The sequence below is a fragment of the Panulirus ornatus genome, chromosome 6, assembly GCF_036320965.1.
Source record: "Panulirus ornatus isolate Po-2019 chromosome 6, ASM3632096v1, whole genome shotgun sequence".
NCBI lineage: Eukaryota > Metazoa > Arthropoda > Malacostraca > Decapoda > Palinuridae > Panulirus > Panulirus ornatus.
The window spans coordinates 6,903,747-6,929,994 of NC_092229.1; the positions used below are offsets into that span (position 1 = coordinate 6,903,747).

General features: G+C 46.5%; 1 pseudogene; it reads left to right on the forward strand.

The window, feature by feature from the left end:
- The window catches only part of LOC139749032 (uncharacterized), a 542,729-nt pseudogene that overhangs the window by 165,661 nt on the left and 350,820 nt on the right, over nt 1-26,248 (forward strand).

Genomic DNA, 26,248 nt, shown 5'->3' on the forward strand with positions numbered 1-26,248 from the left:
AAATGCGGAGATGAGTAATCATACCACTGAAGAATGCAGCTCCGCCGTTCACTGACGAACACTCGAATATAGCAGGTCAACTACACCCCACCTCGCTTCAGGATCATGAAGACGAGGGTCCGGAGACCCCAGATCTGCTAGTTTCCTGAATATTGCCATGGCAGTATACTCTTTCTGTATCACATGAAGATCATTCATATCTATCACTTGGAACTTGGGTGGGTAGAAGCTCTCTACTTTACTGACCTGTCCAGTACATCTCTACAGAGTAGGAATTTATAAGCTGATGATCCCTTATAGATCATCAAGTCTCCTGTTATTAGTCTTTGCCATGTACAGTGTCTTAGTTCCCTGACAATACATGGGTGTACTGGTGTGTCGTGTCATAACATACATGGGTGTACTGGTGTGTCGTGTCATAACATACATGGGTGTACTGGAGTGTCGTGTCATAACATACATGGGTATACTGGTATGTCGTGTCGTAACATGGTTCACAACCTCTTCTCGTCTTCACAACCATTTGTTTCATACATTACTTCTGTACCTTGATTGCAGGTACGTTTTTTTCTCGTACAAAATTGCTTTTTCTTTTTATATTTGGCCGTGGGATCCCACCTTCCCACCTCTTACAATATCCCTTTGAAACCAGGTGGGTAACTCCTTCCCCCCCCCACACCACTGACACCTCCTTTCCCTCCACTATCATCAGTGGGTAAACCTCTAACCCCCCTAACCCCAATGAGAAGTAACATCAGTTCACAAATACGTCCATCTAATGTATCATAAATAGTGTGGTTCGACACCCACCACACTGGCTTCAAATTCAGAGGCCATAGATATTCTCTGGGGGACTGAAAAAAAAAAATAATAGGCAGGAATATTTTTAATATCGCAGTTTATGATGAGTGGGATGATTGTTTTTGTTGTTGTTGTTGTTGTTTGTTGTTTCCCTTCTCAGTGCGTGTTTGGAAAGCAGTGAGCGTCAGTGTTGCCAACCCCGGAGCATCAGCAGGAGGAGGAGGCTCTCTGGCCAGTCGGGGTTGTGACGTCATACGGGGGGTGGGGGGGAATATCTGGCCAGTAGGTCAGTCGGGGTTGTGACGTCATACGGGGGGGTGGGGAATATCTGTGGGGTTGGGGCTAGAAAATCCGTGCAGCCATGTTCGATTGATAGGGTACACAGAGACAACTTGTTTCCCATGTTCTGTTACCTCAGGGATTATGTCGTCCTTTTTTTTGTGTGTGCCTTTTCGTGGCTGAATGCCTCAAAATGTGTGTGTGTGTGTGTGTGTGTGTGTGTGTGTGTGTGTGTGTGTGTGCTACATACAAGGAGTAAAGACATAGTACATATGTACAGATAATCACAAGTGTACATCTTACTCCTCCTGTAGCCCAAACTGGAAATTCCAGGCATGTATGCACACAACATCCTTTTCTTTCTTTTTTCTTTCATTCTTTCACAAACGTGCACTCAGTACAAGGAGTTCAGTTATACATAACTGAGTACAGTATTACATACCGTAACGTCTGGGTGAATGAGGCGCATCTACGCTGTTTTTCCCACTGGTAGTTGATCAGTTATCGGTAATGTCTAAATGCCTTGCATCATTAGGTCACGAAGCAGATCGTCAAATGATTTCTCCTCTTCATAAGAGATGGCACCTCACACTCACGCTGGCGCGTGTGTGTGTGTGTGTGTGTGTGTGTGTGTGTCTGTGTGTGTGTGTGTCTGTGTGTGTGTGGCAGGGAGAATATTTACATCTATTCCCGATATTGGCGAGTGTCAATACAAGGTGACTTCTACTAGTGCTAGAGCACTAGTAGAGTACTAGTACCAGAGTACTAGTAGATTAACTAGTGCCAGAGGACTAGTACTAGCATAATGAAAAGCAACTGAGAAGAAAAATATGTAGTCACATGTGGGTTAATTACGCAATTGCAGAATGCGGTAGATTGTGTGGTCGAAATGATTTGGGTCTTCATATATACCACTTTACTAACATCCCATATTACATACACATACAAGAATCATATCTAGAAATTACATATTTTTGGGATGAATATCTTTGAAAAGACGTTTTTTGGGGATGAATATCATTAAAAAGACATTTTTGGGGATGAATATCTTTGAAAAGACATTTTTGGGGATGAATATCTTTGAAAAGACAATTTTTTTATATATCCTTAAAACGACATCATTTTTTTCAGGTAAAGTAATATTGCAATGATAACAGCTAACACTCCAGGAAATGAGCTAACTACCTTACGACAGTCGTACGCCAATGATTAGTCGTTTCATCGTCAGACATCCAAGTCGCGAGAGATGTAGGGTCGTTAAAGCCACACCTGTACTGGTCCAAGAGGCTGTACCTTACCCAACTGCCCTCTCTTAATCACTGTCAACCATAGGCCAATGACGTAGCCTCGTTTCGTTTCCAGTTACCAACTGTTCAGTTGAATGTAGACTACTCTCTCTCTCCAGGCACCTGGACAGTTTAGTCGGAGTGTACGTTAACAACCGGGTGGCCTAACGACTCTGAACAGGGACTCATCCAAGTCTCGGATATGGCTGGATTGTCTCCCCAACCCTTGCTCTCTAGATCACTCGAACTACCGTCATAGCGACCATCAGATGAGGTAACTGCTCATTCGGGAAGGTCTGTGGTCTGTGGGAAATTGAGCCCGCGTTCTCACATGACGATGGCTCCACCCAGCGCTCTAGTTTAAACCCAGTTAAACTCAGTTGAGCGTGAGCAAGTGTGTGTGTGTGTGGCTCTCTTTACGTAAACTGAGGAAGATGATCTGGTCGGTTTCACTATTGCTGAAGTGTCCCATTGTCCTAGGCTGGAGTGGCCAGTGTCCTACCTCGAGGTGGACTGCTGGACCAGGCCTAGGGTTGGGGGAGCAAGGGTGTGTGTGGGAGGGGGGGTTAATAGAACCATCCACTGAGTGGGCAGGAGGACCACCGACCCCTTGGTCGGGCAGGAGGACCACCGTCCGTCCCTTTGGTCGAGCAGGAGGACCACCGTCCGTCCCCTTGGTCGGGCAGGAGGACCACCGTCCCTTGGTCGGGCAGGAGGACCACCGTCTCCATGGTCGGGCAGGAGGACCACCGTCCTGCCTGGGTGGTGGCTACAACCAGAACACTGGTAAAGCCATCTGCCGGCCTGGTGCATGATAGGATATACATACAGGAATAGTTCCACCATCTGATGCATGAAACGAAAGTCATAAATAAAAGGGAGGAGGCCGCCTGTGTGTGTGTGTGTGTGTGTGTGTGTGTGTGTGTGTGTGTGTTGTGTGTGTGTGTGTTGAGCTTAACCGAACATGGCCCCGCCTCCCCCTGTGGCCTAGAGGTTGGAGCATAAACCCGAGTACCCCAGGGTTGGTCGGATATCCCCCCTAACACTGGTGGTGGCTGTATCCATCCCGGGCGTGTCCTTCACCGAAGCCTGCCTCTGCGTAAACCAATAACCTGAGGCGTAACTGCTGCAGTGTTTGCCTCTCGTATAATTTATTATTACGCCAATATTCGTATGGCGTATGATTTACGCCAATATTCGTATGGCGTATGATTTACGCCAATATTCGTATGGCGTATGATTTACGCCAATATTCGTATGGCGTATGATTTACGCCAATATTCGTATGGCGTATGATTTACGCCAATATTCGTATGGCGTATGATTTACGTCAATATTAGTATGCGTATGATTTACGCCAATATTCGTATGGCGTATAATTTACGTCAATATTCGTATGGCGTATAATTTACGTCAATATTCGTATGGCGTATAATTTACGCCAATATTCGTATGGCGTATAATTTACGCCAATATTCGTATGGCGTATAATTTACGTCAATATTCGCATGGCGTATAATTTACGTCAATATTCATATGGCGTATAATGTATCATCCTACCAATATTCGTTGTTGTATAATTTATCATCATACCAGTATTCGTACGTCGTATAATCTTTCTTTTGCTAGCGTAATGCTTTGATGCCACGCAGTTTACTGCTGGTGCAATATTCACATATTCTTTTTTCTTTTCTTTTTGCTATTGTTTGCAGGTGCAATTTTAGCATAGCGTTAAGTGGATGATTGATGCAAAGATTGATTTACATACAGTTTACCTGAGAACATTGTGTGTGTGTGTGTGTGTGTGTGTGTGTGTCTGTGTGTGTGTGTGTCTGTGTGTTAAGCAGGTTGGTCTAGAAAATGAATGCATAGGGCTGAGATCTCGTTCTTTATCGAATTAAAAGAAGTTTTTTCTTCGGAAAGTATGAGACGAAAACAGATGGAGGACCAAGCATAGAAACAGGAGACCGTTATCCGGCTGGAGGAGAATTCGACATATTATTCTCTAATTGGCCAGCCCGGCTCTCCTGACTCCTCTTTTGTCCACGTCATCACAGCCATCCTCACCCGCCACACTTGCCTGACCAGTTGATAACATCAGCTCTTGTGTGGCTGGTCATTTCCATGTGTGCGGCTTCTAACAACGCCTCTTCCCTCGTTCTGTTTTATTCATCACGTTGTTTGATAGTCTTGCATCAGCAGGTGTTTGCGTTCATCCCAATACACCACAAGAGCGTTAGATGTTCCTTGATTCTCGAGTCATCCTTATGGTTTACTATTCTCTTTGTCAAACCCCGTCCAAAATTTCCACACTAGGCGCGTTGACAACCGGTGCATGGACAATTGTACACAACACCTGTGTGACTAGGTAAAACCGCTCGGTTTACACCTTGTGACTCGACCAGTTTTCTTTCCCTATGATGTGACGATATTTGTATGCCTGCTTGTTGCAGGAATCTATCGAAGAAGGGAGTTTCTTTTGAATTTGGAATGAACTATCAATTATTTTTTTATCTGTTGAGACATTCCTCTTTTTGTTTATCCCACGCCATTGTTTTTCTTCTTGCCTTGTTTGCCCCCGCTTGAGTGGATCTCTTGGGTAACCCAGTTTCAGGAAAGTTTCAGTAACACAGTACCTATCCTCTAAGTACTTCAGCCGGGCGACATACGCCCGCTTAGTACAGCATCTCTCTTTGCCTTGTATTTTCTGAAGAAGATTTTTGTCCTGTCGAAGCGACAAAGAGATCATCTTTAGTTCTAATCCGTTAGCTTTCATACCACGCTGTTTTCCACCAGTGTCGCAATGGATGATAGGTATATATGCATATACCTGTCCCTTAAGGATTAGGTCAAAGGTCGTTGTGCTTAAGGGTCGTTCCACAGTGCTCAGGGGTCATATCGTCGTATTCAAGGCTCGTGCCGTCGTGCTCTGAGGTCGTACCGTTGTACTCATGAGCCGTACCGTCGTATATATTCGTTAAGGATGCATCTCTATCTGTTTATAGCGTGTAGAAATGGCTTTTAATCTTCTAAATGGTTCGAGACCCGGGTATTGAACTCACAAGCTGCATATAGGACGAAAAATGGACTTTAATCAAAGAGAAAGCTCTTACGGCACTAAATACTTTGGGTAGTTGGAGTTCAGATGATAAACTGTGTGTGTGTAAACAAAGACCTCACCTCCTCCCGTCTTGAGTGGCTGATGTTGTTAAGCTGTATTGTACATTGTGACCCAAAGTTTGCTACTCACGTTAAGGTGGAGGACTAGTAGGAGTGTACGACTATTGAGTACGGATGTACATTCCCCCTCGAGAAGAAGGGTACGACCACTGAGCACGACAGTACGGTCGGCCCTTGAGCACGACGACATTCTGTGGTTCTTGAACACGACGGTACAATCCCTGACGCACGTCAATGATCACGATGGCTTGACTTCTCTGACTTGACCTTTAGTAAAGAGTCGGTTCCAAGGTCTTCAAGGAAGGGGGGGTCGCAACGTCGTCGTTCTAAGGGTGGTTCAGACGGGGTGGGGGTGGGGCAGAGAGAGAGAGAGAGAGAGAGAGAGAGAGAGAGAGAGAGAGAGAGAGAGAGAGAGAGGTCTATGGCGACGCTGGTGGTCTCGGCCCCGTCACTCAGAGGAGCAAATGTTTACCTTCCGCACCTGTCTGTCCGTCACAGCTGTTTACCCTCCACAGCTGACCGTCACTCGGCGCTGTCCAGGCCCTTAAAATATCACAGAGCAAACAGAAACTCTTCCACTCTCTGGCAGCCACTCAATTTCCTCTTATGTCTCAGACTTGAATTTAGATAAGTGATCTTTACAGTGGACTCGGTTTTAGAAGTGTAATCTATTCTAGGAGATTAATGCGTCACGTTTACTTGACGGGCTAAGTTTTAGGGTTCCATGAAGGGCGTGGGTCGTAATGTCCATTAATTACGACCCATTTCAAAAGGCATATCCCCCCTGAACACTTGTAAAGAGAAGACCAATATCTATTGAGAAGCGTTTCTAGGAGTGGAAGTCATACCAAGGGAGGCGAATCATGACTGTCATACCCCATAGGATGGAGAGTGACATAAACATATCATTATACTGGAGGCCTCTCCTCTGTGAAGAGCCAGGATCCACGGCTCTGTTGTTCCCCCTCTGAGCTGGGTCACTCATAGAGCCAGCACAATTAGACCCTGTAGGGAAGGAAGGGACAAAATGGTTATATTTAGTCTAGCGTTGAGGCTTTCTTGGTTAAGATGTTGTGACAGAGTTGTGTATGGTGGTCCTGTACAGTGCCTGTAGTGAGGGGTATTGTGCATGGTGCATGTAAATACTTCTCCAGGAGTGCCTTTGGTATAACGAGTATTGAGAATATTCTTGAGCTAGAGAGAGAGAATTGTGTCAACATTCCAGAGCGCTGGAGAGAGTGGTGTCAATAATCCTGAGCCATGGAGAGAGTTGTGTCATTTCCTAAGCCATGAAGAGGGTCATGTCAATATTCCTGAGCTATGGAGAGAGTTGTGTCAATATTCCTGAGGTATGGAGAGAGTTGTGTCATTTCCTGAGCCATGGAGAGAGTTGAGTCAGGATATCTGAGCCAAGAGACAGTTGCGTCGACACAATAATCCTCTTCCATGGGAAGATAAACAAATGATAAGTATAATCAAAGCAAACAGGATAGGAAATCTAGTATCCGCGTGGATCTCGGAGTGGCGTACAGATTCAAATTAATAGGAGGTATTAAGCATAGAGGTTTTCGACCGACTTAGGGTACCGGGTGAGATACCACAAGGGCTCAGTTTGGGGCCCTAAATATTCTGCTTTCTGTGGCAGCGACCAAGAGACAGGAGTCATCAGTAAAAATCTTGTAAGATTTAACGTCGGTACGAATTATGGAAATAAAGTCCAAGCAAATGTAGACAGTTTGATGATTCAAAGAGATTTAGAAATATTTGATATAGTGGTCAGTGTCACAACAGATGGATTTCAGTGAAGATACACGGAAAGTTATGTATTTGGGGATGAGGGCCGTTAGCATAAACGTTAAATGTTTGCTAACAAACTGTTAGAAGTATGAATGGAATAAGACTGGTGATCGTGGAGCGGTCATTAGAAATACACTGAATTTCGCAGATCAGCACAGTACTTACTTACATATGATACTAGAATGTTAGGCTTCACATGTGGATCTACAAACTAAAAGACGAAGGACAGTATTACTCTTTACAGATCAGACCACATTTAGCAAAAGCTATTTACCGCCACTGAAAGAAAAATAATTAAGAAAAGAAAACTAGAGAAAATACAGAGAAGAGCAACAACAATAGTTTCGTCACGAAGAAATACACCCTGTGAAAAGACATTTAGAATTACTTCTCTATAAAAACTCATACTCCGAGATCTATTTTCAGAATGAATAATAGCGATTGTAGAATTATTATTAATTTTCTAATGTTCTGTAAAAATAAAATACACAGAAATAAGCCGTGAGCTAAAGGATAGTCATTGAAAGACTAAAAAAGGAGAAAAAGTTTCTTCAGTTTCATTTAGTATTGGAATATTCTGTCGTGAGATAGTGCAAAGGCAAAGATTATACATACGTTTAAAATACAGCCAAAAATGATTCAGTAATGTTAGTAATCAGCGAGTTAAGCTTGTTGAACAATGACAGTCTGATTGGTACATTTTGCAAAAGCTAATTCTCTCGAGATTAACTCTCGAAATCCCTCCTCCCCAGACTATCCCAAGAACTGTAAGTCAAAATATGTTTTCCATTCGTCCTTCCCTATAGAATTTCGTTATCAGCATACCCTCCTCTTCGACACTACTGGGCGTTCCCTCACGGATAATACGCCACAGGGAATGGTGTGTGCGGAGGAGCCATCCGCTTTATTATCCTCTCTCCATCCGTGCAGATTAGGAATGTAGGATCCTCTTACTGTTCTCCAGCGTATAACTTCGTCAGAGAACGTCAGGGTATCTTGTTATTCTCTGTCCTTCCTGTGCGCCACCACGATATTATTCCCTGTCCTTCCTGTGCGCCACCACGATGTCATTCCCTGTCCTTCCTGTGCACCACCACGATGTTATTCCCTGTCCTTCCTGTGCGCCACCACGATATTATTCCCTGTCCTTCCTGTGCGCCACCACGATGTTATTCCTTGTCCTTCCTGTGCACCACCACGATGTTATTCCCTGTCCTTCCTGTGCACCACCACGATGTTATTCCCTGTCCTTCCTGTGCGCCACCACGATGTTATTCCCTGTCCTTCCTGTGCGCCACCACGATATTATTCCCTGTCCTTCCTGTGCACCACCACGATGTTATTCCCTGTCCTTCCTGTGCACCACCACGATGTTATTCCCTGTCCTTCCTGTGCGCCACCACGATGTTATTCCCTGTCCTTCCTGTGCGCCACCATGATGTGTTCCTGAGCAGCGACGGGAAGGACCATTATCCGATCTTGTCAAATGTCATGAATATAATCTTATTCTGTGTACTGTTGTTGTGGTGGTAATGTGCGCTGTGTAGTAGTGTGTCGTGTTTAAACAATACTCTGCTCTAGTGTGCTGTGGCGAGTGTAGTGTGAGTAATGCGTGCTCCAGGAGAGAGGAGGGGAGGAGAGGTTAAGTTTAATGAGAGCTGTGAGGCAGGGAGCGTGAGTGATGGCGTGTTCTAGAGTGTAAAGTGTCGTTGCGTGAGTTATCATGGAACACTGGTGTTGTTGGTGCTGTAATGATGCCGTGATGACCCGATTGGGAGAAAAGTTTGTTTTGACTGTGATATTTTTCCTCCTCTATTTTTTTTTCTGGTTTGAACTTTGTGTTGTGCCTAATTATGCTGTGTGCTGATGTATGTATATATATTTTTCTATATATAGTTATGCTATGTGGTCTCTATAATATAGGTATAGCTAGAAATGTGCATTTTTGTTTTATTTCTACTAATTTTTGGAGCATTTCTTTTGGTAAATTGATATTAATTTTGTGTTACTAAGGTGAGCGTGTGAGTGTACCACTGGCTTGTGCCTCGTCTGACGTTGCTCTCTCGTGTTGCAGGAGAGGGCACGACACGGGGGCGTGGAGGAGGCGTGTGTGATGGGGAAGGGGGCGCGGGGGGCGTGGCGGGGCGTGCGGCCGGTCGTTGAGCCTCCGGGGGGCGGCCACTCAGCACCCCAGCAGGAGCGGTGATGCGACGCAGCAAGAGTTACTGTATGAACGGAGAGGTCCAGCAGCAGCAGCAGCAGCAGCAGGAGTCCTCCGCCGCCACCACCCATCACCACCACCACCACCACCTGCCCTCCTACGGGGGCGCCGCCGCCGCCGCTACCACCTACTGCCGCCCCGACTGCCCCTCCCTCCACGGCTCCCACCACAGCGTCGACGTGGGCGGCGCCACGCCCTCCAGGCCAGCGTACGGGCGCGGGGTGCCCTCCTGGAGCGACGGGCGCGGGCGTGGGGCGGGCTCCTCACATAGTGTGGCTGGGGGCTGGTGCGTGGAGACGGGGCTAGGCCCCTTGGAGCCGCTCCTGCCGCCCCTACCCCCGGAGCTTGAGGAACACCTCCGTACCTGTCGCTGCACCTGTAATCACATGGGCTACGGTAACTACCAGGGGGGCGCCTCCCCCCACCACGCCTCGGTAAGATCCCATTTCTTGTTCATGATCATGTTCTTGTTCTCCATGTTTCACGTTGCACCACCGCTCCTGGCGGTGTTCTTCCCATCACGCGCCCCTTGCCGGGCTCCCCATATGCTAGGTCTTCAACTAGGCTCCCCATACTAAGCCTCCTACCAAGCTCCCGCACTAGGCTCCCCACTCATTAAACTCCCCACTTGAGGCCTTATTCATACACCTGCATAATTCGGCAGGTGTGACCGGTGTAGAGTGGAGGCTGTGGACACACCTGCTTCCCACTTATACCTCATCAAGTGTCTTGTTTTCATAAGTGTGAATTAAGCAGGGGTTGTAGGGATTGAAGGACACTCAACGATGATTCCCTCGTTACGGAGAAGTCCCTCACTCATTACCCAGCTCCTCCGTGAAGTGAAGGCCACAGTAACCCAATCGCATGACGGGAAGTAAGCCACGTCCACCAGGCCAGAACCACAGGTCGAGATGTGTGGTGATGTTTGGTGTCTTAGGTAAGTGAGGGACTTGTGAGGACTGGGTATTCTTGTATCCTCACTGTAGACGAAGCAACTTGGGCACGAATTATGGTCATACCTGTAATGTGAATTCATGCCTTTAATGTTGGATTGATGGTTGGTGCCCGCAACTTAGTCGTGATGCCATAACGTGTGCGTGGCTTAGGGAGTGTGTAATGAGGAGGGTGTACGTCATACGGAGTAGAATTTTTATAGACTTCAGTTCAGGGGTAAAAGTTACTCAGTGTTTGTCGGGTCATTACAGCGCCAGTGTATTTCGTCCGTGTGGTATTTACAAAGGGGGTGAGGTAGAGGGGGAAGGAGATCTGTTGATATAAGTTGCCGAAATATCTGGCAGGGGTGAAGGCTTTTAATCGTCCGATGTCATTTGGTTATGCAGTGTTGTAGATGGGAGAGAGAGAGAGAGAGAGAGAGAGAGAGAGAGAGAGAGAGAGAGAGAGAGAGAGAGAGCGCAGGGGCCTAACATCTGTTGCAAAGAACGGAGAGTTATACATCGTGAGCTGGGACTGTATTGGAAGTATTTTCATCTCGTTGCGAACGTGGTGGCTGGTTGGTCAGGGCTGCTAAGCCACGTGTGACTCTCTTTTTGAGTGCAATATTTTCTTTGGTTTGCTGTTATGTTATGTTTGCCTTTGAGAGTTTGTTTGGCCGGGCAGGTGAGGCGTGGTTTCAGGTGGAGCAGATGAATTGTTTATAGGGAATACCGAGTGGGATTGTTTTTCTTAGTCTGAAATTAGTGCCGGCGAGTGCTTTGAGGGGGGGCGTTTAGTTTGTTCGTGGCCTTTGTCTTGATATATATATATGTTATTGTACGGGAGGGTGGGGGTTGGATAAGCAGATGACCTCACAATTACGTCACAACATCCAAACACTACAACAAACAACATTAAGGAAGCAGCTCTGCCTCACACAATTCGATCACTAACTTGCTTATAACAGATGTTACAAATCTGCGCAGAAATACACTATCCTTCATCTGAATCCTTCGTAAATATGAGCGCAGCTCGAGCCTCAGCATCACCCAAGATGATCAAAATCTTAATCCTTTATAAACATGAGTCCAGCTCAAGTTTCAACATCACCCAAGATGATCAAACGCCACAGTTCACCAGAACACCCGCCACGCAAAAGCATCATAAGCATATAACACACAACTGACATTCGCTAACTTTTCAGAAGCAAAACTCACACACGCACACAGACCAGAGCACTCAAGAACAATCACCGGCTCCTTAGCAACGACAAGCATTCAGCGCCTGCATAACGAAACAAAAGTCTTGTTTAAGAGAATCTCAACCCAACGTACCTGGCACTCAATTCTTTCTATAAGCCCTGACCCCCTTTCCCATGCGAGGCACTCGATAGCCACAAACACCACTCACACAGAAACAAAAATCCCTAGCCTCACACTTCGGCCACCAGTACTTACAGATCCCCCAGCGCCCCGAGCAAACACCGCACTCACAAAACACATTCGCACCGAAATGGCCAGACAGACACTAGACAACAGTCCTGACCCCCGACCCTCAACAACCCAGTTTTGAGGTCTGTTCCACCAGACATACACCCATACCAAAGTACCCGCGCTCCTCCCACACACACACACGAGCACAAATCATACTTTTATCGTCGGTTCGTTTGGGTATCAACCTATTTCTTCAGCAGCACGGTGCAAACATCGCTTCAGCATATTACAAGACCACTCATTGCTGAAGTTGCAGCTTCATTACCGAAGACACTGAACACTTAAAATCTCAATTACCCTATACGTACTCCACTCAGACAAACACACAACAGCACCACACTTCATGACCACTGGGACCATAGACGTGGCTGATTTCCTGAGCGCTGCTGAAACACCTTGAAAAGGTCCCTTGTATATATATATATATATATATATATATATATATATATATATATATATATATATATATATATATATATATATGAATTAAGTACTGAATACATCGAGGCGCAATTGACGGGCTCAAGGGAAGCCTCCAGCAGGACAAAACATAGTAGTACATCTCACAAGGCTGAACTGTGAGGGGTATCCTCAGATCTGTCTATCTATCTGTCTACCTAACTATCTATCTATCTGTCTGTCTATCTATCAGTCATTGACTTCAGTCCCGTCGAGTAGAGTCAAGTGTACACACATCCGTGTATCTTTTATAGGTGTATATGCTCTGTAGCGATGGATGGGGTCCTGCTCTCGGGGTTGCATGTTGCCAGGATGAAAGGGACTGACACTTCCATAGGGGGCGGTCTTGCTATTCCCTCAAGTTCCAGTCTTCCTTCAGCATGTGTGAGCCTTAACGTATGGCCATCATGCCATGAAGGCTGAGGTTCCAGTATTCGACCAACATGCTGGATCTGGTCATCAGGCTCTGAGATGTGAGGTTCCAGTGCTCCGCCAACATGCTGAACCTGGTCATCAGGCTCTGAGATGTGAGGCTCCAGTGCTCCGCTAACATGCTGGACCTGGTCATCAGGCTCTGAGATGTGAGGTTCCAATACTCCGCCAACATGCTGGATCTGGTCATCAGGCTCTGAGAGGTGAGGCTCCAGTGCTCCGCCAACATGCTGGACTTGGTCGTCTGGCTCTGAGAGGTGAGGTTCCAGTATTGCATTAATATCACGGACCCGGAAGTTACAGCCACCAAGCTCTGATTCCTGAGGTTCCAGTAATCCTCCAAGCATACTGGACCTGGAAGGTATGGCCTGTTAATAGGCCTTCAGCACCAGAGGTTACAAGGATCTGAGGACCTGAGGATACAGTAATCCACCAGCTTCCTGCACCTGGGAAGGTTTGACCATCATGCTCCCTTGGAAGTGTTGACGTCTGTCCCAGATGTACGGAAAAGTATTTGCTCTGTCTGTCTGGGAGACGGACAGACAGAGCCAAGTATACGCTAGAGACGTGACACTGATCCAGGACACCTGCCTGACCCAGCAGCTGCACCAGTCGCTGCTGGAAGTGAATGCCTTACGAGGAAACATTGTCGACCCAAGTGTACCTCAGCAGACTTGATCTTTCATCAACGCTCTCGTGCTTCCCCCGAAAACGATGGAGTCAGTTGAAGCTACGAAAAAAAATACTTCTCTATACGTTGACTTGAATTATGGAAAAAAGTCTTTTTCCAGGATTCCTGGAAAAAAAAATGGGAAAAAAAACAAACACGAGTTCTGTTGAGATTTATCTTAAGTTTACACTTGGTGATGAATAGACCACTTTTGTAAACTGTCAGGAATTTCCTCCTGGCTGGTGATGTATATATATATACACCATCGCCAGCTCCAGGTTCGTGACCCGTGAGAGCACTCGCTGACCCCTCTCGTCACATTCCAACCCTTTGAAAGATATATTTGGATCCTGTCGTACTTTGTCTAGCTCTCGTGTGGGTTCTGAGATATCCCCTTCATGGGTTACCATGGGTTACTCCTCCCCTTCATGGGTTACCATAGGTTACTTCTCCCCTTTATGGGTTACTATGGGTTACTTCTCCCCTTTATGGGTTACCATGGGTTACTCTTCCCCTTCATGGGTTACCATGGGTTACTCTTCCCCTTCATGGGTTACCATGGGTTACTCCTTCCCTTCATGGGTTACCATGGATTACTCTTCCCCCTCATGAGTTACCATGGGTTGCTCCTGTCCTTCATGGGTTACCATGGGTTACTCCTCCCCTTCATGGGTTACCATGGGTAACCCCTAGCCTTCAAGCGCTACCATGGATAGCTCCTACTCTTCATGGATCATCATGGGTTGCTCCTGCCCTTCATGGGGCACCATGGGTTGAGCAGGGTGTCCACACACAACACCCACCCTCATTCTACCACCGCCACACACCTCCATTAATCATGTTTACTGACCTTTCTCATACAAATCATAAACATCTCTCTATATAAATCTCGACACTCCATTATCCCCTCTTCCCCCCTCCCCCCACTTCTTACTTGACGTCAGTATTTCGACCAATCTGTTCATCACAACAGCTTATTATAAATGTGTCTGGCTTATCAGCTCCCTCTGACGTGGGATAAACAATTTATCGCCTTCATTTCAGATCTTTCACGACGGTTTATTGTACTTAACGACCGTCGGGAGGGTGGTTGGGGGGTGAGAGAGAGAGAGAGAGAGAGAGAGAGAGAGAGAGAGAGAGAGAGAGAGAGAGAGAGAGAGAGAGAGAGACAGAGATTCCCGTAAGCGCCGTGTTTAAAAAAAAAAAAGAAAAAACACGAGCAGAGGCCTATGACGGAGGGAAGAGCCATCTATGTTACAAAAAGCCCCGGTGGTGAGCCTGAGTGTCGTCGGCTCATCCCTCCTCAAAGAGGATTGAAACTGCGCTCCCTGTGAAACAGGTGAAACGGCGCTTTTCTCTCTCTCTCTCTCTCTCTCTCTCTCTCTCTCTCTCTCTCTCTCTCTCTCTCTCTCTCTACGGCGCTTACGAGAACTTAAGACAAATTCTCTCTCTCTCTCTCTCTCTCTCTCTCTCTCTCTCTCTCTCTCTCTCTCTCTCTCTCTCTCTCTCTCTCTTTTAACATAGCCTTTTCGAATCGTGTGAAAACTCTTTTCCCTTCCTGTAACATAGTATTTCTAACACTTTGATGTATGATATCTTTTTTTTCCAACTGGTCTGACATACAATTTCCGACCCACTTTTACCTTTTTTTTTCTTTCTATTTATTCATATCTCCGTTTTCGTTTATATGGCATTATGGAGCACCTGCTTTTATGTCACCCCGTTTTCTATGGTCGATTCATTGAGCACGACGGCACGACCCTTGAAGTACAAAAGTACGACCCGTTAGTACGACGTCGTTACGAGCTTGGACCCGACCCTTTAAAGAGGTCGGGTCGTCATTATACGTAAGGGTCGTACCGTTCCTTCTCCTAGGGTCGTACAGTCGTACTCCATGAATCCAAAAGGTCGTAAAACAAGGGTCGTGCCTTCGCGTTCACGGGGTCAAGGGTATGTCATCTAATTACCATAGCTTAACTACCTAATAGGATTATCCTAATCACTTTAACAATACGGTTCACTTGTTTAGCATTATGCAGACTAGCTCTTGAAACACGCACGGATGCTCATCATCTCATTAAACACAGCATTTTCATTTAGTACAACATAGCATTCGAATGTCTGCAACACAGCGTTCATGTTAACATAGCACGCATTTTCATGTTAAACGGAATCCTCCAGTTATTTAACACAGCATTTTTATTTTTTTCAACTGTTTAAGACATTTAAAATCTTTGTAACAGGGTATTTGTCAATTTCCCAACATAGCAATTGCCGTCGTGTAGCATAGAAGTATGTGCTTCTTCAACAGAGCACTAAGCCCTTTGATAAAGCCCTGATATACTTATTATGCAAGTCTTTCCAAAAAGTCTATTCATCTTTCCAATAAGTCTAATTTCCATATTGTGTAAAAATTGTCCCAATACTGAATCTTTCTGTTCCTTAAAATATTTTCTATTTGTTTAATACCTTTACGTACCATCTCATTAACAAATCATTTTCTAATTATTCATTAGATATTATTCCTGTTCTTTAAGATTTGTTTTCTAATTATATATAAAAGCTGTTCTTCCCGTTTTTTTTAACCGATTGTTTTCTGTAGTACAAGGCATTTCCCTGTTTTCTTTTATAAAACAGATCGTTTTCTAATCATTTCTCAGATGTTCCTTGTTTTTCTTCAGACCTTCGTTTTCTACTTTTCTCGATCATGTCCCTCTTTCTGCGTTGTTAGCGAGCCGCTGAATTTCTCGTCCGCCAGAGAATTCCCTCGTGGGTTTGGCGGTCGCCAAGCCACGCCTCGCCTCATGACCTGCTCCCCTCCCTTCCATCCCCCTTCCCCTATGTGAGATATTACGTTCTGTTTTCCTCGTGTGTTGACTCCGAGCCAAATTTTGGACGATCCCTTTTCTTGTTGGCGTGTCGGTGAAGCAGGTTCCTCCAGGAGAGAGCCCCCCCCCCCGCCCCCATTCTCGGTTTACTGGCTGTGGTGTGAAGGAGAAACACTACGGAAAGGTTGATGTAGATTTCGTGGTGTGTCCAGAGGTTTTTTTCCAGTCTCGCGCATGTGTCCTCATGGAGGTCAGGTCGTTGACAGAGCATAAAAAGGGGGCAAAGGCACTGAAGAAATATCAGGGGAAGAGAACCAGAGGATTTTTTTTTTTGCAAGAGTGGGAAAAGATTGCCTTTTTTTTTCTTAAAGTGTGCAGACATCCTGGTTGTTAAGACGAATATTGAGTAGGGTCAGAGTTCCAAAGCCACGACGTGTAAGGAAAGAAATAGAGATCATATCGATCCACCAGTGGGGTAGCCAAACGGTTGCACTGTTATACGTGAGGCGAAGGACTGACGGGGATCACTGGGTCTAGCTCAAGCAACCAGCTTTTGAGAGCAGGAACATAAAGTAGCATCTATAGAGAAGAGAGAGAGAGAGGGAGAGAGAGAGAGAGAGAGAGAGAGAGAGAGAGAGAGAGAGAGAGAGAGAGAGAGAGAGAGAGAGAGAATAGCAGTGCGGTGTATGGAAAGTGGGTCATAGTTATTTTGAGCTCAGATTAAGTAAGGGAAGATGTTAAAAGCGGATTACCCTGGGTTCGACTCTCCTTAATAAGTGGAGGAAGGTGCAGCCCACCTGAGGAAAGAAGAGGAGCTCGATAAAAGGAAGACTCGTTCCCGTGTATAAGTCGACCAGTTGCTCCAATGAAAAGGCACCTCAACATCTGGGCGTCGCTCCTACTATTTCAACCGCAGAATGACCCACTTGCGTAATGCAGGGTGTCCTAGGTAGATGATGTAAGGTCTTACCGTGATGGCAGGTATGCATTGATCTCAGTCAGTGTTGGAACCACGGAGAAATCAGAGGAGATCTAGGAGAATTCTCCGCGCGGGCTGGGGAGTTTTGTAGAAAGTGAGGGAGGAGGAAGGCTGCATAAACGAGACAGCAATAAGATGAGGGAAGTGACCCCTGCAAGGGAGAGTAGGAGGAACTGCACGAACAGAGCGGAGAAAGTTAGCTTCAACAGAGGGAGTCGTATCCGGCCGGGCACACGAAAGTCTTTAACAACCCCATTAAGCCCCGGGAGCAAGACGGTACGACCCTAAGTACGACGGTACGACGCACTCTCTGGATGTAACCCTTGACCTGAGCCTCAATGGTCAGGTCCAAAGCCAGGCCATCATACTCTTGAAAGGGTCGTACCGTCGTCCGCAAGGGTCGTGCGTACCAACCCTGCTCAAAAGGAATCGAGTCGTGTTACGCTTGATCCCCCAGAGCAAGAGTTCAGCTCTTGTGAAACGAAAATAGATTAAGCATCGAATCCTCTTCTGTCATTGACTGATTTAGTGTACTTTTAAATGTCGGAGGTCACTCGGGGGAAGGTTAAAGGTCACGACCTCTTGATGTATCCGTCGATGACAAGGAAGCCTACAGAGGCTGGGGTCTATGACATTCACACGTGAACACTCGCACGTATGTGCGCTACAATTGGGAAGTAGGTTTACGCACTTTACAGATGCAGCCACCAAGCTTCCCTCACACACACACACACACACACACACACACACACACACACACACACACACACACACACACACACACACATACACACACGCACACATGCACATACTCGCTCGCGCGCGCGTGAATCATCCAAATAAGAAGCACGTTGCTATGACGACGGCTCAGTTTGTAATATTTGTCCTCAACCAACATCAAAAAAACCTGGAAAACAGAGAGGAAAAACCAGTTCTACAAGTGAGTGAAAACAGAAGAAAAAAAAATCCTAGAATTATTTTTTTCTTTTAAGCCGTTCCATGTCGAAAAAAGATAACGACAGTTGATGAAATCTGGCGTGTAACATTGTTAGCGTTCAATCCTCTATGAGACGTCAGATGAACCAGAGCAGCAGCTGTGTGAGGAATGTAGCGCAGGGAGGACCGAGGTGGTGCAAGGAGCGGCGAGCTTGGGTAGGGTCGTGCGCTGAGCTCTGGTAAAGAAATTCCTGGTCTCGGGGAACTTTTGAGGCTCAACGAGAGAGAGAGAGAGAGAGAGAGAGAGAGAGAGAGAGAGAGAGAGAGAGAGAGAGAGAGAGAGAGAGAGAGAGATTGCATCGCCTCAGAGCCATACGGAGCTGAGGATGCGCGGGAGAGGGTTTTTCAAGGTCTTAGGGGTGTGTGTGTGTGCAAGGAGGCTATTCTGTGCCTTATGTATTTAAGAAATCATAAGGTACCGATGCTCACTTGGCCTAAGGAATGGAAACCTCATCTATGGACGCCTGACGGAGGAGGGGATAAAAACGTGATCAGTCTCGTCCTTGCAATGGGCTGAACAGTGATGGAGGAGGAAGTAGTTAAGAGAAGATAACCTAGAATGCGATACGCGAAGGGGAAAAAAAAAACCCACGAAGCTTTAATGAGAGCGAGATGGACGATAGTTGCTATGCTATCTCTACCGAAGGCGCACAGTGGTTATGTAACGATAGACAGAGGAGCATAGATAGCACAGAGAGTATAGCATTGAGAGTATAGATAGTATAGAGAGTATAGATAGCACAGATAATACAGAGAGAGAGAGAGAGGAGCATAAAGAACAGAATTATCGCCTGTCATGACAGAACGAGGGAAGAGTGGGGAGACACCATGAAAAAAGAGACATATCAAGAGACAGGGAAATTAGGAGGACAAGAAATGAGGAGAAAAAAAAATGAGGTACGAAAGGAACGTGGTTGGTGGAGGCTTAGGAGTAACCCTGTAAGCTCACAAGATGAGGAAGGGAGAGGAAAATTTATCTGTAATCGACCAAATAATTGGATTAAGTAACTTTGAAGGAAAAGTTGTTGATGTGAATGAGGACATATACGAGGAGTTTGAGACGGAAGTTTCATAGTGTTTTACACTCTAATACCCAGGGGGTAGCAGTGTTACCAGCGGGGGGTAAGACACCATAGAAAATATGGAAACTGATGTAATGGAAGTGAGGAGGAGGCTCGCTGGTGGAACTGGACCCACACAGAGTTATTGGACCAGATGGCATCCCTGTTTCTATACTCAATGAAGATGTATACAATCGACCCTGTCATGAAGAGGGCCAGCGTAGTACTGATAGTGAGGTATGAGACCGAAATGCGTCCCTGGACTGTAGGGGAATAGATCTCTGACGACCACGACCTGCAAGATGATAGAGGGAGGCAGTTCAGGAGATACGTACATAGAGGAATTCCCGGTTGGCAGAAATGACCAGTGAGATCTAACTGTGGGAGATCCAGAGAGGCATGAAGATGATAGATAGAGCTTTTAGCCCAAACCAGACGGTGAGTAGCGTAGCGGAAGGTGAGTTGTGTGTGTGGGGGACACGAGTCGTACTGTGAAAGCGGGTATAGGGTTTGGCATGATACAGGAACCCCTTCATGATAACATGTAGTGAGGTGAAGTGTGAGGGAGGCAGTCTAGGTTGTAGCTGACGTCAGAATTACCTCCGTGTATGTGTAATGTAAGATTGGAAAGTATTACAATTTTGCGCGTGATCAAGTATATTCTTATGAGTCTACGGGGGAAAAATGAAACACGATAAGTTCCCAAGGGCACTTTCGTGTAATATTCTCCTCTGATGATGTGATTATTACACGAAAGAGCACTCGGGAACTTATCGTCTTTCATTTTCCCCGTGGACTCACAGGAGTAATGTGAGATGTTTAGGAATATATATATATATATATATATATATATATATATATATATATATATATATATATATATATATATATATATATATATATATATATATTGTAATCCATTCACCTGAGGATCTACATTGAGCTGAAGAGTCCAGAGGAATGGATCAAGAGTTGCTGCCAGACGTGAGGTGGTACGACATGCGAAGACAGGAGCGCACAAGCCCTCGATCTACCCACTTTAAAAACAGGAAGAAAAAAGAAAAGATAAAGTGAAACATGATAACTCCCTTTTCGTTCCCCAAAGATGGCCAGGACAATGTTAACATATTTCTCTTGAGATCAGAGGAGCATCCAGGACAAGAAGGAGGACGACCCTGGGAGACAGGCAAAGGTGTGTACGTGTGTGTGTGCCGAGTTACAGGAGAAAGAGAGAGAGAGAGAGAGAGAGAGAGAGAGAGAGAGAGAGAGAGAGAGAGAGAGAGAGAGAGAGAGAGAGAGAACACGTCTTCTTCTTTAGCAACGAGAGCTGTGGGCTCACAGAACAAGCCAGGCGGAGAGGGTGGTGTGAGAGACGAAATAATATCACTAGAATATTGAGGAAGAACAAGTCCCCCTCTTCCCTTACGCCCCATAAATGAATGATGAATACCTGCTGACATATGTATACAGAATGACGTGTGCATACAAGATGACGTGTGTGCATACAGGATGACGTGTGTGCATACAGGATGACGTGTGTGCATACAGGATGACGTGTGCATACAGGATGACGTGTGCATCCAGGATAACGTGTGCATACAAGTTGGTGTGCATACAGGATGACGTGTGCATTCAGGATGACGTGTGCATACAAGTTGACGTGTGCATACAGGATGACGTGTGTGCATACAAGATGACGTGTGCGTCCAGGATGACGTGTGCATCCCGGTCATCAGAATTCCGGTCTCATACGTACACCTCGCTTGTTACAGTTAGTTCAACAAATTTCAAATTGCATGTCGTGAATTTGCATACGCCCATTAATTTTTGCACCTAAACCCATGTGAATGTTACATTGCTCCTCTGCACTAATTTTGGTGCACCCATTCCGTATACTAGAGACACACACACACACACACACACACACACACACACACACACGCACACACACACACACACACAAACATCCGCACGCGCACACACACACGCATACATGCACACTCACACACACACATACACACACACATACACGCACACTCACACACACACACTTACACACACACACACTTACACACACACACTTACACACACACACTTACACACACACACTTACACACACACACACACACACACACACACACACACACACACACACACACACACACACACACACACACGCACACTCACACACACACTTACACACACACACACACACACACACACACACACACACACACACACACAGATCACGTAGATCACGTGGGCCTCACCTATCGTAGACCACATAGGCCTCTCCCATCGCACGGCATGCAAACCAGCTACATCTGGCCACCATCATCTCTCACTACATCCAGTGATTCTGTTCTTAGAAGACATTTTGTCCCCCCTCCTTCTCTTCCCTCTACATCGCTTGCTTTCTCCTACGGGAACCAAACGAATGGAGGAATCGCATCTGTACGTACACCTCACGAAAGGGAGTCCTCTCCTGTGAATCGAAAAATCACCAAAGTGAATTGGCGATGATCGTACGTTGGTTGGACGTGGATGTTATTCACTGATCTGCCTCTGACGTGGTAATGAGAGGAATACATTATGTTTTTGTTGACATGTTTTCCTGGAGAGGGAAATTGGGGGTTGGTGTCCCACCATCACCCCCCCCCCCTCCTCCTCCAAGCCTCTCATTCATTTGCATACGTTCTTGCGAAGTGGTCAGAGCCGAGCAGTGTGTGTGTGTGTGTGTGTGTTTGTGTGTGTGTGTGTGTGTGTGTGTGTGTGGATGTTTGTGTGTGTGTGTATGTGTGTGTGTGTGTGTGTGTGTGTGTATGTGTGTGTGTGTGTGTGTGCGTGCGGATGTTTGTGTGTGTGTGTGTGTGTGTGTGTGTGTGTGTGTGTGTGTGTGTGTTCTGTCACTACCTACATTGTGTTGCTGGGAGTTCGGTGCTGTAAGAAATGGGACGAGATGGTAAGTGACCAATTGTGTGTTGTGGGAACCTACTGTGTGGTGTATTGTGGGCATTGGACTAGGGTGACTTACCTGGCGTTGTGCATTATCTTCGGTTTTTATCTTCAGACGTTTAGACAAAAGGACGTTGTGAGGTCAGGTCTTGTATAAGGAAAAAAAAATATGGGGGAGGAGGGCAGGCGACACGAAGGAGAGGAAGAAATGAAAAGTCTGTTAATTAGTGAAGAGGTGGGGAAAAGTGGGGTGGTAAAAGGAAGGGAAAGAGAAAGTAGCTGAAGTAACGCCAGGAAATAGGAGAGTAGATACATGATGGTAGATGTACGAGGGGTAGATACTTCGCTCAGGTAAAACCAGGAATTCTAACACGGAAGGTGTGAGATGATGGTTCTGGCCATCGCTTCAACACTCCTAAGTCAAGAGGGTACTATTACCTCCTAATATATACGACACAGGAAGTAACTGAGCATCGGTCATTTCACAGAAGTCTATCAATTGAACTGAACATGAGATATGATGTTTAGGTATAGCCAAAGTATGATAACCTCGGCTATGTTGTGGTCGCAGATATATCGAGACGTGTGTTCTTTATGTACAGCCATAAATAGGTGAGTGGAACTTAGGTGAAGGCCGAGACCTGGTGGTGGCCCCTGGCGAAGACTCCCTCACCTACCTCCTCCCCACAAGCACAGACACACACACACACAACTTGATATTTATGGCTTATTGATCACATACCAAGATAGACTGACATTTAGAGGTTAGCTGCAAGAGATGGATGACTGGCCCACCTCCCTCCCAAAAAAGGTAGGTGTGAGCTGTGGTGGTGTTGGTGGTGTTGGTGGAGTGGTGTGATGGTGGTGGTGGTGTCTGTGTCCTCAAGCCTCCCTAGTATCACTCCCTCAATCTCCCTCAAGCCTCCCTAGTATTACTCCCTCATTCTCCTTCAAGCCTCCCTAGTATTACTCCCTCAGTCTCCCTCAAGCCTCCCTAGTATTACTCCCTCATTCTCCTTCAAGCCTCCCTAGTATTACTCCCTCAATTTCCCTTAAGCCTCCCAAGTATTACTCCCTCAGTCTCCCTCAAGCCTCCCTAGTATTACGCCCTCAGTCTCCCTCAAGCCTCCCTAGTATTACTCCCTCAGTCTCCCTCAAGCCTCCCTAGTATTACTCCCTCAATCTCCCTCAAGCCTCCCTAGTATTACTCCCTCAATCTCCCTCAAGCCTCCCTAGTATCACTCCCTCAATCTCCCTCAAGCCTCCCTAGTATTACTCCCTCATTCTCCTTCAAGCCTCCCTAGTATTACTCCCTCAGTCTCCTTCAAGCCTCCCTAGTATTACTCCCTCAGTCTCCCTTAAGCCTTCCTAGTATTACTCCCTCAATCTCCCTTAAGCCTCCCAAGTATTACTCCCTCAGTCTCCCTCAAGCCTCCCTAGTATTACGCCCTCAGTCTCCCTCAAGCCTCCCTAGTATTACTCCCTCAATCTCCCTCAAGCCTCCCTAGTATCACTCCCTCAATCTCCCTCAAGCCTCCCTAGTATTACTCCCTCATTCTCCTTCAAGCCTCCCTAGTATTACTCCCTCAGTCTCCTTCAAGCCTCCCTAGTATTACTCCCTCAGTCTCCCTTAAGCCTTCCTAGTATTACTCCCTCAATCTCCCTTAAGCCTCCCAAGTATTACTCCCTCAGTCTCCCTCAAGCCTCCCTAGTATTACGCCCTCAGTCTCCCTCAAGCCTCCCTAGTATTACTCCCTCAGTCTCCCTCAAGCCTCCCTAGTATTACTCCCTCAGTCTCCCTCAAGCCTCTCTAGTATTACTCCCTCAATCTCCCTCAAGCCTCCCTAGTATTACTCCCTCAGTCTCCCTCAAGCCTCCCTAGTATTACCCCCTCAATTCCCCTTAAGCCTCCCAAGTATTACTCCCTCAATCTCCCTCAAGCCTCCCTAGTATTACTCCCTCATTCTCCTTCAAGCCTCCCTAGTATTACTCCCTCATTCTCCTTCAAGCCTCCCTAGTATTACTCCCTCAGTCTCCCTCAAGCCTCCCTAGTATTACTCCCTCAATCTCCCTCAAGCCTCCCTAGTATTACTCCCTCAGTCTCCCTCAAGCCTCCCTAGTATTACTCCCTCATTCTCCTTCAAGCCTCCCTAGTATTACTCCCTCAATCTCCCTCAAGCCTCCCTAGTATTACTCCCTCAATCTCCCTCAAGCCTCCCTAGTATTACTCCCTCAGTCTCCCTCAAGCCTCCCTAGTATTACTCCCTCAGTCTCCTTCAAGCCTCCCTAGTATTACTCCCTCAGTCTCCCTCAAGCCTCCCTAGTATTACTCCCTCAGTCTCCCTCAAGCCTCCCCTGGCACTACTCCCTCAGTCTCCCAGCTTCCCAGCCTCCCTCGAGACAGTCATGGGAAGGAACCAACGAAGCAACAAACGATTGATGAAGGAAGTGAAGGAAGGCGAACAGGAAGTGACAAATGTAAGAGAAGAATAACGAAAAGAAGAAGAGGATGGGTCCGTGTGATGAACGTGGAGGAAGGGAGATAATAGGGGACGATACTAGGGAAGATCTTGGGGCGAGGGGGGGGGTGACCAGAGACTGACTGGTAGTGAAGATAGATTGTAGTGAAGAAGGGGAGGAGGCTGCAGGACGATAGAAATAGGGAAGAAGAAGGTAAGCTGAAGACGTTGAGAGATGGATTGGCGGGGAGAGGAGAGCGTAGGGGGAGGGAGAGAGAGAGAGAGAGAGAGAGAGAGAGAGAGAGAGAGACAATGTACGTGTGTGTGTGTAGCCAGGTGTTGGGGGAGAGCGGTGAGATGCTGGTTCATTACCTGAGGTATCTTGTCCCGGGTGGATACACCTCCTCCTTTCCCCTTAGGAGGACTGCCCCTCCCCTGCCCCCTCTCTCTCTCACCCTCTCCCTAGGGAGGGCAGGGTCCCTCACCCCTGGGGAGGAAGGGCCGACCTCCGTCCGTCCTCCTCTCCCTATCCCTCACCTCCCTCCCGGCCTGTTATGGCTAACAAGCGCCCTGAACAGCACCAATTATACCTAACAAGACCCCCACTAAACAGTGCCAATTATGAGTAGCAAGGCCCTGAAACATCCTCGCTATGGTTAACAGGGAACTCGGACCAGTTCCCAGTTGAGGTCCTCGCCATCAGATCTCATTAGGCGCCCCCCGGCAGATGGCCCTCCCTCCTCGCTCATGCCAGATAGGGGCTGCCCTACAGATGTTACGACCCTTGTATCCTGCGTGATCATAGACACACACTTCCCCCTTCTCCCTCAGCCATTTTTTTCAGTCTACGGTGTCGGAATTACAGTTGCGTTCGTGTCGTATTATGCTAATGATGACTACAGAGAAGGAGGAGGAGGAGGAGGAGGAAGAAGAGGAGGGGATCTCCACCCCTTTCTCCTCTCTCCTTTCCTCTCAGAATCATGCAGCCTGCTAGCGCCATTGTCTCTACACTTTAAGAATTAATGCTCACAATCTCATTCGTAATTAATTTCTGCCTAATCCTAGTTATGTCCCTCGTTAACCATAGGGAAATGAGCTTCGTTGAACTCGTGTGAGTGACAAGACATCGCTGGTGATTCATGGCGTTTGGATGAGTAAAACTGCGAGAAGGAAGATCCTGAGTCATCATATTCCTCCGTGATTCAGTAGCTTGGCTGGCTTTGAATCAGCCGGAAGAGGTTCGAATCCAGGCCCAGGTAGCTGGCTCACAGCCAACCCAACTGTTCATCCATGCCTATTTAGGGTTGGTCGATAAACGAGTACATGGCGTAAGTTCGAATATATATATATATATATATATATATATATATATATATATATATATATATATATATATATATATATATATATATATATATA